The sequence below is a fragment of the Cavia porcellus genome, unplaced genomic scaffold (assembly GCF_034190915.1).
Source record: "Cavia porcellus strain 051 isolate PalLab524CR breed Dunkin Hartley unplaced genomic scaffold, mCavPor4.1 scaffold_7, whole genome shotgun sequence".
NCBI lineage: Eukaryota > Metazoa > Chordata > Mammalia > Rodentia > Caviidae > Cavia > Cavia porcellus.
In genome coordinates, this window is record NW_026947490.1 from 45,535,419 (window position 1) to 45,550,654 (window position 15,236).

General features: G+C 33.3%; 1 pseudogene; it reads right to left on the minus strand.

Annotated features, from left to right (window-relative positions):
* On the minus strand, positions 1-12,687 carry LOC100736003 (serine/threonine-protein kinase tousled-like 1; annotated as a pseudogene).
* Between the last annotated feature and the right edge of the window lie 2,549 nt (positions 12,688-15,236).

Sequence of the window (15,236 nt, forward strand, 5' to 3'; positions counted from 1 at the left end):
TTAGTTACTGTTCACGGCACAGTAAATTGTCATGTGGTCCGCAATAGGGTGGCTGTTGCTGATCACAAGAGGAGCCACAAGGGGGCGGCCATTGACCATGAGATCCTTCTTAAGATGGCAGTGCCCTTTCACGTGGCGGATGGCCACAACATGGCAACCGTCCCCCACGCAAGCTGTAGCAGTCACGCAGCCTGTGGGAAGGATATAGTGACCGAAACCTAGTATGGTGGGCAGGCAGTGAAAATGCGGATGGGAACAAAGAATTCTCAGGAGAGTGAGAGGTCAGAGACTGCAAAGAAGTGCTAACAGAGGGATTAGAGCTGCTGTGAGAATTGGGATCCAGGGAAAAAGAGAGGAAGATATCGCACAGCGGGACATAACTGCGAGGATTGGTTTTGGGGATAGGGAGGAGGGGGCAAATAAAAAACCAAGGGTACTTCCTCCAGTGGGTCATGAGGGCAGGAGAGGAGAGTTTGGAGTGTAGCAGAGTTAGCTAAAAATATCTCAGCAGGTGTACATGATTTAATGAGAGAGGAGCGCATTCTCAAAGTGAGGAAAGCCCATATATATATGGAATTTCTGTTAAATTGTCACCATTGTGACAAATATCATATACATTTTTGAGAATACAGGGGTCAAATGTCCCCTTTTTGGGCCATGGGCTGCCATTAAGTGGGTAGATTGGCCAAGCCTCCTGGCAGTAAAAGATTAATTGTTTAGTTTTCATGGGTTTTTTTTTTTTGTTTATTTGTTTTTGTTTTTGTTTTTTTTTTTTGTTTAAGAGTACTCAGATTAGAAATCAAGCATTGAAAAAGTGTGGTCTTTTGGGAAGAAGAAAAGATGTTTCCCATAGCTAAATCTCAGGTGAGAAATGGACCGTGGTCCAAAGGTTGGGCCATCACCCGTGTCCTTTGGAATGAACGGAAGTTATGTTCAGTTCCAAATCTCATATTTCTCAGTCATCACTGAGAGATCCATGAGTGGATTTCTCATGGATTTTAGTAATGGCTCTGCCCAAGAGAGCTTAAAGCTCTGAAGGACGTGAGAGTTTCTCAGTGTGGACCTGGCGCAGAAACACTCTGCCTTGGCTTGTCTAAGGATGTGAAAAGCAGCATGCGAATTCACAGAAAAGGGGAGAAAACTGCATGAGGCATAGCCCAGTGCTGAAAAATTCGACGGAGTTTGCTCACCTGTGATAAACTGGGCCAGTGTTGTTTGTGAGTGATTGGTGACAAATTAAGCATTTCCCATGTGTTGAAAAGTGAATTAATCCAGGATGCAGTCTAGTTCCTGAATCAGCATGTGACTCAGATTGGGATGGTCCCAGGAGTCACTTGCCTGCCAACCCAAGTCACGGCACCAAATGATAAGATTGTGGCCCATCCAAAAATGAGAAGTATAAAACAAAAGAGGCCTTTATTCTGAGAATGTGGAGAGAGAAAACAAACAAACAAACAAACAAACAAAAAACAAAAAACCAATCACTGAAATCTGGTTTTCTCTGTGGAGTGGGGGCATGTAAGTAGCCTAGGTTTAAGGTGGTGCCCAAGGGGCATCAGATATGCACAGGTGTCTCATCGGTATTCATTTTGCACCAGAAGCAAATTCCTAGGGGTGGGGAAGATGGAACCACAGGTAAATTCCAAGGGGTGGGGTAAATGGAGCCCCTTGGTTCTGCCTCCAAGGTTTTTCCAGCTACAGTGTCCAATCTAGGCCAAAATTCTTTCAGTTTCTGCTCTTCTTGGAATTTTGATTGTTTTTATTTCTTTCTAAAATATCTTTCAGTTCTGTCTATAGAGTTAGTTTGGTGGTCATGAATTTCTTCAGTTGTTCTTTCACATGGAAGTATCTTATTTCTCCATTAATTTTGAAAGATACTTTTGCAGGGTACATAAACCTGAGTTGAAAGTTGCTTTTTTTTTTTTTTTTCAGAATTTTAAACATTTCACTCAAAACTGTTTTTTACTTGATGGTTTGTGTTGAGAAATCTACTGTGATTCTGATGTGCTTTGTTTCCCAGGTGATCTAGTTCTTTTCTCAAACAACTTTTACCAATCTATTCTTGTGTTGAATTTCTGGGGCCTTTATTATTATATATCTGGGTGTAGTTTTATTTTGGTTATTGCTAGTTGGAATTCTATGTACCTCACTTATACTTATGTCAGTTCCTTTTCTTGTGTTTGGGAAGTTTTCTGCTATAATTTTCTTTTTATGTCATTTGTGTTGATTCCTGCATTACATTGACAGATCTGTGTTATAGGATTTTTCTTTCATAATCTTGAAGCTGTTGAATAATTATTCCTTAGTTACTTGTTATTAATTTTTTGTTTTAAAGAGAATAATACCAAACAAAATAAAACAGAATAAAGTAATTCAAAACAGAATAATAAAAGTGATATGAAACTTTAAAACAAGTGTAATAGGAATTAACAATGGCTACTGTAATTCCTCTTGTTATTGCAAAATAGCTGCCCATACTATCAGGCATGTAAAATCAAATAAAACAGAACAAAATGAAACCATTCAAAACAAAATAATAGCAGTGTTATTAGACTTAAAAGCCAGATGCTAGTAAATCCAAAATGCCTACCATAATATCTCTTGTTTTGCTTAAAACAGACACCTGTATCCCTGAACATTAGGAATTCAAAGAAAATGAGACAGAATATAACCAAACTAAACAAAACCTGAGTACTGCTAACTCTAATTTGCTATCTTTGTTGGACCAGTCTCAATAGATTGTATTTTTTTGATACCGTGTTTATTAAGAGTTAGTATTTTTGGATTTCTAGAAGTGGAGAAATTTTATCACATTTAAAATTTTTAGTACAGTTTAATTCCATTACATCAGAAAAAATATTTTTATGGTTTTGGTTTTATGTCATTTGTTCATATTTTAAGGACAAAGATAGTTTCAAAATAATGTTCCACAAAAACTACAAAAGATAATTTTGCTGTTGTTCTGAATTTAAATTTTAAGTATACCACTTGGGTCATTATTGTGTAATGTTTTGTGTGTTCACATATTTTATGCTTTTTAAAATTAATTGCAGAGTTACATTTGAAAGTCTCTGCAACAAATTATAATTTTTGTAATAACTTCTTTGCACCATTTTTTGCTTTACACATTAGACACTATCTTATTAATAAATTAATGTTTAGAAACATTGCATCTTCTTTGTGATTAATCTATTCCTTTAAATATTAATATATTTTCCTGAAATTAAGGTGATTTTCTAGACTAATACAGCCATGTCCTTTTTAATTAGTATTTGCATAATTGAATTTTTTTATCTTCAAGACTTATAAATTTGTATAAGTTACATGTAGGTTATCTTTCCTAGGCATACTATGTGTAAGGTAATTTAATTCAGTTCAATAATCTTTATTTTTGTTAAGGCATTAATTTTAATATATTTATTGTTATATTTGGGTTTAAATATATCATCTACCACCTTGCTAGACTTTCCTCCTTTCATTCTCTTTTCTTTTCTCATCTGCTTTCTACCTAATTTGGGTAAAGTGTTTTTTGTTGCACCATTTTCCTACTTACTAGCATGTGTGTTCATGATTTTTACTATTTTTAATCATTCTATATACTCTAAATAATAAGTTCTACAAACTAATATTTTACCCCTTTCTACTAATTCAATGACCTTACAACATTTAATATCTTTCCATTTCTTTATTATGTGTTATGGTAGTTATATCTTTAAATTCATAACTTTTGTAAATTTAGCTTCAGAATAAATTTTAAGTACAATAAACTCAGGAAATATTCAATTTGATTTAGTTGTCTTTCTCTTGTTCTGCTTTACAGTTAGAAATGGAGGACTGGAATTGTTCAAACCTGGATTTCAATCACTTCTAAGGGCTGTTCTCTTTTTTTTTTTTTTTTTCCTATTTTTAGTTCACTTTTCACTTACAACATAAGAATTTAGGATGTAAGTTACAGTTCCTCCCAGAAACCCTCTGTGTTTACCAGGGTTTCTTTTGCTATGCAGGACCCTTATTCAAGATTTTGTTTGGGAGGATCTATGTCTTTGTGGTTATTCTTCTCAGCCTGTCTCCTCGGGCCCTCACTTTGAAATTCACAGATCCCTGTAGGTGAAGGTATGTAGTCCTAGAGGTTGGGTGTTACTTTATAAAGCTTCTCTCTTTCCCTAGACCAAGTTTCTCTAATTTCTCATGTTTTTTACAATTCTCAGATCTCATTAGACAAATGGTATATTTCTGAATCTACTACTAGCTAGGCAAAGTAGTACAGACTCCTCTAAATTACATGATCTACTATTATCAAAAGTGAAATTCTGGTGTTATTTAAAATGTTATTAAAATTGTTTAGCATCCACAATGTCACAAGTGACATATACTGCTGGTATGTAATGTTTAAATTGGAATTTTTTTGCACATATCTGTGACATTTTAGAATATACAAGTGAAACACATCAGGCATAGAAAAGCATGCACTGTATATCACTTATAGATGTAACCTAAAGACATGCAAAAATAGAGGGTAATGGGGTCTTCCAGGAGCATGTTAGTCAAATTTTAGGTAGTTTCAACTGAACAAAAGATTTGGAGCTGTAATGAAAATAGCAGTGTGAACATTGTTAATGGTATTATATTGTATATTTAAAATTTCCAAGCACATAGATCTTAAATGATCTCATAAAAATCAAAACAACAAAACAAGGACAGTTAAATATTTAAGGTGACAGGAATCTTAACTAGTACCACTGTGGTTAGCACTTATTAATGTTTACATAATCGAGAACCCATATTTTGTTCATTAATTGTTTTCAATTATGTATGAAAAATATACCTTAATAAAGTTGAAAAGGAAGCAAAATATATCAAAGAATATTAAAGGGATATAAACATAAACCTGAAAATAAATATTTATTCCAGAACTTGTCATCGATTATGGAAATAAGTCAAAAGAGAAAGAAAAACCTCATTTGAGATTTTTGAAAAGATCATAGGAGATAGAACATTTCCTTATATTTATATAAAAATACAAAAATATTACTTTAAAATATTTTAAAGAATCCCTCCCATATTACCTTCTTACATGTGAAGATTGATCTATCAAAGCCAACATTGTGTTACATATTTCTAGAACACGTTCCAGTTTAGGAAATAGGTTTAAAATAAAAGTGAATTTGTGAATGTCACTGTTGTAGGCAGCCTAGAAGTGTAGAGTTTAGTATTTCAGAATTTTAGTATTTCAGAAGTGGAGAGAAGGTTAATGACATTTAAAATCCGTTCACAGAAATGATAAGGGAAAATGTCGCCAATTTTGAGAAAAGAAGGACATACAGAGAGAGAAGGGTTTGACCAAAAGGGTCTTCAGGGTGACATAAAAGCTCTAAATTCTCCAAAGTTCCCCAGTAAAAGAGCACTCTATAAAATAACAAAATAAAATCAAGTCACATGTAATGAATCCTAATTAAATTAATTACAGATTTATCAGCAGCACTTTAGAGTGCAGAAGAGTATAGGAGGAAATGGTAGAATTTCTAAAAGAAAGTAATTTCAAATAAATATGATAGAATGCTACAAATCATCAAGAAGCAAATACATCATTACAAAACAAACAATCAAGAAGATTATACATCTGAAACAAGTGAGATTCATCCCAGGAATGCAGGGATGGTACACAAATCAATAAATGTACTTCACCATATCAGTAGAGTAAAAAAAAAATAAGAATCACAAGATCATTTGTATAGATGCATAAAAAGCTTCTTATAAGATCCAACACTCATTCATGAAAAGAACCCTACAGAAGGTCAGAAGAAATGGTCTTTACCTCAATATGATAAAAGCCATCTATTTGAAAAGAAAAGTCAGTATCATGTTGAGTGATCAAAAACTGAAAACTTTCACTTTAAATTCAATAATAAGAGAAGGATTTCCATCATCACTGTAAAAGTAGGACCAAGACAAGGCTGTCTGCTATCACCAATCTTATTCAATATAGTGCCAGATATACTGGCCAGAGCAATTAGACAAGACAGAGAAATAAAAGCAGTAAGGATATGAAAGAAGAAGTTAAATTACTATTATTTGCTGATGACATGATATTCTACATAGAAGACCCCTCAAATTCTGTTGATATCCTTCTAGGCATATTACCTGGAATACTACCTGGAATTCAGTAATGTTGCTGAATACAGAGTCAATACTTAAAAATCAACAGCATTCCTATACAATAATAACAAAATCACTGAGAGAAATAGAGAAACCACACCTTTCACAATAGCATCCAAACAAATGAAATACTTCGGAATCAATCTAGCAAAGGAAGTAAGAGATCTGTTCAGTGAAAATTTTAATATTCTGAAAAAAAAGAAATCAAATACTGTATCAGAAAATAGAAAGATATTTCTTTTTCTTGAATAGGAAGAACAATCATTGGAAAAATGGCCATTCCCCCAAAATTGTCATGCAGATTTAATGCAAATCCAATCAAAATACCATTTGCGTACCTCTAGAGGAATCATTCCTAAAATTCTTCTGGAACCAGAAGAGACCTAGAATAATAAAGCCAATTCTGGACCACAAAGACAAGGCAGAATGCCTCACAATCCCTGACTTGAAGTTATACTACAAAGCTACTCTGACAAAATCAGTATGGTACTGGAATAAAAGCAGACTTGAAGATCAATGGAATAGATTAGAAGATATGATCAAAACTATTAACACACCAAGTCACCTTATCTTTGACAAAAGGGCCAAACATGTTCATTGGAAGAAAGATAGTCAGTCTTTAATTAGTGATGCTAGAAAAACTGGCTCTCCATATGCCAAAATCTGAAGCTAGAATCATGCCTATCACCATGTACTAAATTAAAGTCAAAATGAATAAAAATCTAATTACTAAGACAAACTTTACATATTTTATAAAACAAAGTAAGTAGAAATTTTGAAGACATAGAGTTTGTGAAAGAATTCATGAAAAAAAAATTAAACTGCATGGGAAATATTTCCTAGAATCAACATCTGGGATCTCATCTTATTAAAAAGTTTTTGCATATCAAAAGAAATTGCCAACAGAAAAAAACTCTATGAATTGGGAAAAACCCTTAGTCAATTGTCTCTCAGCAAAAGAACTTCTGTCTAGACCATATAAGGAATTAAAAGAATCAAACACCTGAAATTCAAAGACCCAATCCAAAAATGAACATCTGAGATGAATACACACTTCTCACTTGAGAAAACACGAACAGAGAACAAAAATATGAAGAAAATGATCAGCCTCATTGGTTATTAGAAAAATGCAAATTAAAACCACACTCCAGAAAAAAAAATATCCAGGATAAATAAAACCTTCAACAAAAAATGCTGGAGAGGCTATCAGGAAAAAAAGAAAAAAACAAAAACAAAAACAAAAACAACAACAACAAAAAAACACTTTTGCATTATTGGTATGAGTATAGACTGATGCAACCACCATGGAAATAAGTTTGGAGAGTCTTCAGAAAGCTGGGATTTGAAGTCCCATTTGACTCAGCTATTCCACTTCTGGGCATAGTCCCAGAATTGAAAACATCATACCACAGTGTTATATGCACACTCATGTTTATAGCAGAACAATTTGTAATATCCAGATCTTGGAAACAGCCTAAATGCCCATCAACTGAGAAATGGAGAAAAAAAATGTGGCATTTTTATGTAATAGAGTGCTACTCAACTTTAAAAAAGGATCACATTGAGGCTTTTACAGTTAAATAGATGAAACTTGAGACTATAATCATAAGTGAATAAATCAAATTCTCATGTGTAAATACCATATTGTCCCCCTAGTGTAAGAAATGGTCAGACTAAATAAGATACAAAATCCTCAGTGAATACTGTGAAAGGGTAAAAATCTGCTCAAAAGGGAAAAAATAACCCAGGGAAAAGGTGAAATAAATGTAAGGCTAAAGAAAAAATATGTAAATTTGTATATATATACTTAAGACAGTTCAGATAATTGTACTACAAATTCTATTAGTTATTGGAACAAAACAGTTAATATTCATAGGATTGGGTCAATTCTGCATGTTTGTACCTGGTGATCTGAGGAACTCTTCTGAAGAATACTATGTAAAAGAACAACCTTAGTTATATATCTACCACATTGTTTTGAAGGTCTATCTTGTCTTTGTTTGGGGCTCTTGCTATTGTTACTTATTTGCCTTTTTTATTCTTGTTTTTCTAGAAATTTTTTTGTTCTTTTTTGTTTTTCCCTCTAAGGCAGAAAGGATAGGTTTACATATAGAGGCTTACGCATGCCTAGAATTCCCAACCAGTTTATGAGAAATGATTGTATTATGCATGATGATATGGACAGCTATTTTGAAGAAAAAGAGACATTTTGGTAGCCATTGCTTATTACCTGTCATCATGCCAGAAGTACAGTAATGCTTTTAGTCTTTGTTTAGAGTGGCTTCCTTCTGTTTAGTAATATTTAATTGCATTATGTATGAAGGTAAGGACAGCTATTTTGAATAGAATAAGAGACTTTATGGTAGTCATTGTTGATTTTCCTATGGTCTGGTTTGGAAGGCATGTATAGATTTCATTTTTCTGTTTTAATTAGTTTTACACTATTTTGTTTTGTTTGAATTTGTTTTGTTTTGTGTGAAGACATAGGCAACTTTTTTCAAAGAACACAAGAGATATTCTGGTAGCTACGATTGACCTCCTGTTGTCTTGCTTTGAAATCCTATGTCACTTGCATTGAGTTGTTCTGATGCTTTGTTCTGATTTGCTCTGTTTTACCCTCTTTAAAATAAAAAAAGCAAACAAACAAATGAAGAAAAAGCAAAAATGCTGTACTCATACAAGCTACTGTTTAGAAATAAAGGAGAGGTAAAGACTTTCCCAGGAAATCAAATGAAGGAATTCATGACCAACAGACAGACCATTCTTTGAAGAATTGTTAAGGGAGTCCTGGTAGTTTTTATTTTATTTTATTTTATTTTTTTGTACCAGGGATTGAACTCACAAGTTTGTGCTTGCCAGGCAGGAGCTTGTGCCACTGAGCTAAATCCCTGGCCAAGTCTTGGTTTTGGAAGGAAAAGAAAGAAAAATACCAATTTGAAAACACATAAAAGTCTAATACTCACTAGAAGAGAAGATACACAATAAAGAATAAATCACTAAAATGAAGAAAAAGTATTTCCTTTAATATTTATGTATGATGTAAAGTCAACTACCACCTTCAAGCTCATTTAATTTTTTAACAAAAGAAGCAATGCTATTTAGTAACAATTATAGAAACTTCAAGAAGACTTTAAAAATGCAGTATCCAATTTAAAAAGCCATGTTTTAAAGTATTTGTACAAGAATAACCTGCTGAAACTTAGTAATTGAAATAAGACATACATACAACTATTTATAATATAGCTAGAAGGAAATTTATCATTATCCTGCATAGACTTCATCTGCATTTGGTTAAATACTCTCCTAAATGAACAACATCTTGTAACAAAATAAATTTTCTGTTAATAACTCTGACATGTTGAAAGCACTGGAGATATTACGGTTTAATGAATTCAACTAATTCCCAAGCAAATAGTTCTTCTGGCCAAAGGTATGAAGTATATAGTAATGAAAACTCACCCTAACCAGTGTGTTTGTATGTGTGAACAGATGTGAGGTTTTGAGGTGTAATTTGTAAAAACCAGAATAGGCAAATGACTAAAAGTCTAACTTTGTCAAATGATTCGAACTCTCACATTCCATTATAAAATAAAATGGCTATTGTCATTCACTTCTTACTTTAGTGTCAGCAGTTAACTATTGAATGTTGAGGAATATATCCAGGCACTATAGTTTTTGTGCTAGAAATATAAATCATATATTTTACATATGTTTTTAATAATGAAAAACTACCCTTCATATTAGAACTCTTTAGTACAATCAAATATATTTAAGTATTATATGTATTATTTATAGTGGTACCCCAAATAAACAACCCCAATTTTCTTCTATTTTATCATGGTATTCCTGTCTCTGTGCAACAGGCAGCCATCCTTCACTGCTCAAGGTAAACATGAGAAGTGTACATTTATTTTCAGAGTATTATCCACTCTCTATAAATGATGATATGAAGAATTTCAGTTCACAACAGTTCAAACAGTTCAAAACAAAATTTCAGTTCACAACAGTTCAAACAGTTCAAACAGTGCTTAACCATGTACTGGGTCAAAAAAAGAAAACAGAAAAATCTCAAATTTCAAGCGTGTATCTTGAAGGAATTGAACAGTATTGTGCCAATCCTGGAGGAGGTCAGTAAGTGATTATGCTTGAAGAAGTGGGTCTGGGAAGTGCTGTCAACCCTGTCATATGTAAGTTTCCCAAAGAATTTGATCATCTCATGTGTGGGAGGAGGTATGAATTGTTCACCAGCTGGTACACATCAAGTTAATTTTTTTTTTGTATGCCAAATAACATTTTATAATGGATTTGTTTTACTGCTTACAACTAGTTTAACAGGGAAACGGACTTTCATGATTTTAAATATTGTATTTTCTTAAAGCATGTCTTGTCAAGATTGATTGTGACCAAATGGCTTTCTACCATAAGGATACTAAAAAAAAAAAAAAAAAAAAAAAAAAAAAAAAAATGATGATCCCAACTGACTACATGTCAACCTTGTTGAAAATCTTTGTTGAAAATTTTCCAACTACAAAATATTCAGGAGGTAAATACCAGTAAGTTCCTCTTCCTTGGGGTGTTAGACACATTCAATCTACAACATATAGGTCATCATCCATAATTTTGGAAAGACTAAAATCAGTAATTTTGATTTCTCTACACGCTGTTCCATCTATCAAAAGGATGCAGCCTGACTTAAGGTCATATTGTATAACAAGAGGTTTGATTTCATTGAGATATCTTAGTTAATTTACAAACTGCCTTGCAGTTGTAGTTAGCATTTGCAAGGACACTCAGTTTGTGCTATTACTGTATAATGGTCAACCAAAAAGTCATATATGAAAGGAAAGTTTGCATGAAATCTGTCCATACAATAAGACCCAAAGAATTTAGCTGAGGGCCTGGATTTCATGTCAGTGTCTCACATGAGTTCAAATGGACGTCAAAAGCCCACAACAATATCTGATGCAAGTCTGTTTTATAGGTCTGCACTGGGAAGGTGCAAAGGTCAATAGTGGAAGCTGGAAAGTTTGTTCCACTGGGATGAAGGGTCTGTGCCAGATCAAAGGTTCTATCCTGGATCCAGGAAGCAATTCTCAAAGTAAAGACGAGATCTCCCCAAAGTGAGCCACAGCTATTCTCAGTGACAAGGTCCCAAACTCCTCTGACCTTATTCCTCTGTCATTTCTTCTAAGTAAATGAAGACATAAATATCTTTCATTTAACTTTGGGTGATCTTTTAACTGTGAATTATCTTCATTGTTTATTCCTTTGAGTTCCTGTGTCTGAAGATTTTGACTCTTTCCAAATGTTTAACATCTTCCTGAATTTCTGCCTTTTTATTCTTGAGATGTGCTAGTCTATGTTTGGAAAATTATTTATATTGATGATATTCTTCCAAAGTTAACAGCTGTAAATGTGATCTAACAAATGCATCGTTTTCTGCTCCATTGACTACTGTGCATTTTTTTTTTTTATTTTCATTCAGAATTGGTAGAATGTGCCTGAGCATTATTAGCTGTGCGATGTTTGTGTTTGGTGAGAAGTTTTCTTTGCATTTCTATACCTTCCCTTTGCAGGTTCACTCACTCGTGTTGCTTCACAGGATTATAATTGCAAAACCATCTGTCCATTGTACAGTAACAGATGTACCAGGTCTAACTGTTGTAAAGTGATCCAGGATTAATCTGTCTTGCACACTATTTTATCTACTTGATAGATTTTATTCTTTTCAATAAAATGTTTTTTGCTCATTGATATGCACTTATTTAATATCTCTTTGTACTTTTTTAAAGCATTTTTGTTGATCATCTATTTGCTGTATGAGACAAGTTAGCCCTGAGCAAATCATCTATATGAACTTCCTTTTTTCCCCAGTTCTTGGTATTTATTACTTTCTAATGCAGCTATTTCAACATTTTGAGATCAGTCTGAGTAATTTTAAAGGATAACTTTTGATTATAAAAAAGAGTGGACCCCAAAAGCTAATGAAGTAGTGGAACTGTTTTTAGTCAAAAAGTGACAAAGAAGTGGAATATGAATTTTAAGGAAAATGGATTATAGGACATTTGCCTCTTACTGCATTTTACCCATTTCTACTTTAGTATTCAAAATAGTCACTAACTTTGTGATCACGTACCTCAATACATTTTCCCTGACTACTTGTGTTATGGTGTTCCACTTTTCTCTTTCTTCTCTTGGATGATTCTGATTTTGTCTATTCTGGTGTCTCTGATTCTTTGTCATTTAATATCCCAAGCTTCCAAAACTGCAATTAGAGCTTTCATTATTTGCTGAGGCTTTAGCTTCAACACTATAACTATCATTATTCTCAGTGCGTTGATTTGCAACTTCCATAAATGTAGCTTCCAATAAATCTTGCCTTCTTGGATTCAGAATATGAAGCTCATCCTTTGCACCTTCCCTGGGCCTTCCTAATGCTGATGTGGGATTCAGCAGGAATGTGGCTGGAACCACCAAACTTGTGGGATTGAGACCTGGAGCTGGAACCAAGATGGTGGCCCCTCCAAGCATCCTCTACTACTTTGGAAACTCATCAAGATACTTTCTTGAAACCCAGTTAACTGTCTGAGAGGTCAGTTTAGGCAATAATGGCCCAAGCACCATCCTCATTATGGTGGTGGACCTATGGGAGAGTTTAAAATGTAGTTGTCTTCATTGTAAAGATCATACAGACAAAAAAATCAACAAAGAAACAGAGTAAATAATGTCATAGAGCAAATGGCTTTAGCAGACAAAACATTCAATCCAACTGTTGAAGAACAGATTGTTTTCCTCAAAAAATGGGACAATCCCTATACAGAGCATGTATTAAGTCATAAAAATTTTAAAAAATCAAGTTTATCCTACCGGGAAATCTGAAAATTTACAGTATGAAGAAAGATATTAAAAGATATGAATGTTGACCTATATCTCAGGTAAGAATTGATTAAAGACCTAAATGCAAAATCTGAAAATCTGACACCATTAGAAATACACATAGAGGGAAGTACTTCAAAGTTTTTTTTTTTTATAAGACTCCCCCAAACAGATGCTAAAATGAGAAAACTAGATGGATAGAATTCTGTCATAGTAAGACATTACAGCAAGGAAACAATTAACTGAATGAAAAACAGCCTATAGAAAATTATTAGTTATTTGGAAGATATTAATCTGGCAAGGATTAATGTCCTGAATATGTAGAATTCAAAAACCAAAAAGACAACTCACATCAATAATCCAATTAAAAGTACACAAATGATTTAAATAGGCACCACTCAAAATAAGAAATACAAATTGCCACCAAGTATAAGAAAAAATGTACAATGTCTTTAGCTATTGGGAAATTGATGGCCTAAATCACAATGACAAATTAGGCCAAAGCAGTCAGGATGACCATCATTACATGAACAAATCTGATTAAATTCTGATCAGAATGCATAGAAAGAAAACTCTTTTACATTGTTGATTGATGTATAAATACAGCAATATAAATCAAATAAGACACACATAGACAAACACTACATATTCTCAGTCACATACGGAAGCTAAAAAAGTGATAATAAAACTGAAGTAGTTATTAATAGAGTCTAGAATCGGTAGAGAGGAAGTTGAATGATGCATATCAAAGCATAGACATGTGGATCAATTCCAGTATTCTAAAGGACCATAGAATGACTACAATTTCCAAGAAACTATTGTATGTTTTACTTAGTTCTGGGAGGTATTCTAATGGTATTTTGATCAGGATGGCAATAAATCTGTATAACAGTTTTGGAAGTTTTCCTCTATGTTGGATCTTCCTACTCAAGTGCAAGGGACATTTTTCTTTTTCTGATATCATCTTCTATCTCCTTTTTCAGAGTACTGCAGTTTTCAATGTAAAGATCTTATAGCTCTTTGCCAGATTGATTTAACCATTTCATTTTTCTCATGCTATGGTAAAATATGTTGTTTGACTAAGTTCTTTCTCAGGTGAGATTGTTCTTTGTGTACAGGAATGCTATTGATTTTTGAGTGTTGAGATTATATTGAGCTTACCACTGAAGGTGGTTATTATTACGTCTAGAAAACTCTCAGTGGAGTTTTAGGGGTCTTCTATGTGGAATATCATGTCATCTACAAATAATGATAATTTGTCTCCTATCATTAGGAGACAAATTTGTTTCCTATCATTAATCCTCTAATGTTTTCTCTTGTTTGATTTTTCTGGCTGTATACAGATAAATATTGAATAGGAGTGGTGATAGTGAACATCCTTGACTTGTTCTTGGTTTTAGAGTAAAAGATTTCATTTTTTGAGCATTTAATATGATATTAGCTGTTGATTTCTCATGCCTTTTAAGAGACCTAGATAAAGTCTGGGTATTTCAATTCTTTGCAGTTATTTTTTTTATCATTCATGAGTGTTGGAATTGGTCAAATGATTTTTTTTTTCATCTTCTGAGATGGTGGCATGATTTTTCTCTATGGCTCTGTTCACATGATTTACTATATTTATTGATTTGCATATACTGAAACATAATGCATCTTTGGGACGAATCCTACTTGGTAATTTTGTATAAATTTCTTGATTTACTAAATTCTGTTTGAGAATATCTCAGCAATTATTCCAAAAATTCATTCGGATCCAGAAGAATCTTAAAATTGCAAAAACCATTGTAGGCAACAAAAGCAAGGCAGAGGATATTATTACCCCTGCTTGAAATCATACTACAGAGCCAGTATCTTAAAAAAATATGTTGAACTTGCAAAACAAAGCAAAGCAAAAGCAAAAACAAAAAAAAACTGGACCCCAGGATCAATAAAACAAACTAGTAGGTACAGAAAGAACTCCAAACACACTCAGCTACCCAGTCTTTGACAACAAGACCAAATAAGTTCTCTTGAAGAAAGATAGCCTATTTAATAAATGAAGTGGAAAAAATGGGCTTTTTGCATGCTGAAGACTAACACTAAACCCATGTGTATTACCATGCACTAAATCAAAATAAAAATGGATTAAAGACCTAAATATTAAAACAGAAATACTATACCTGCTGGGAAAGAGGACTAAACTCTGATGACAGAAGTGTAAACCAAAA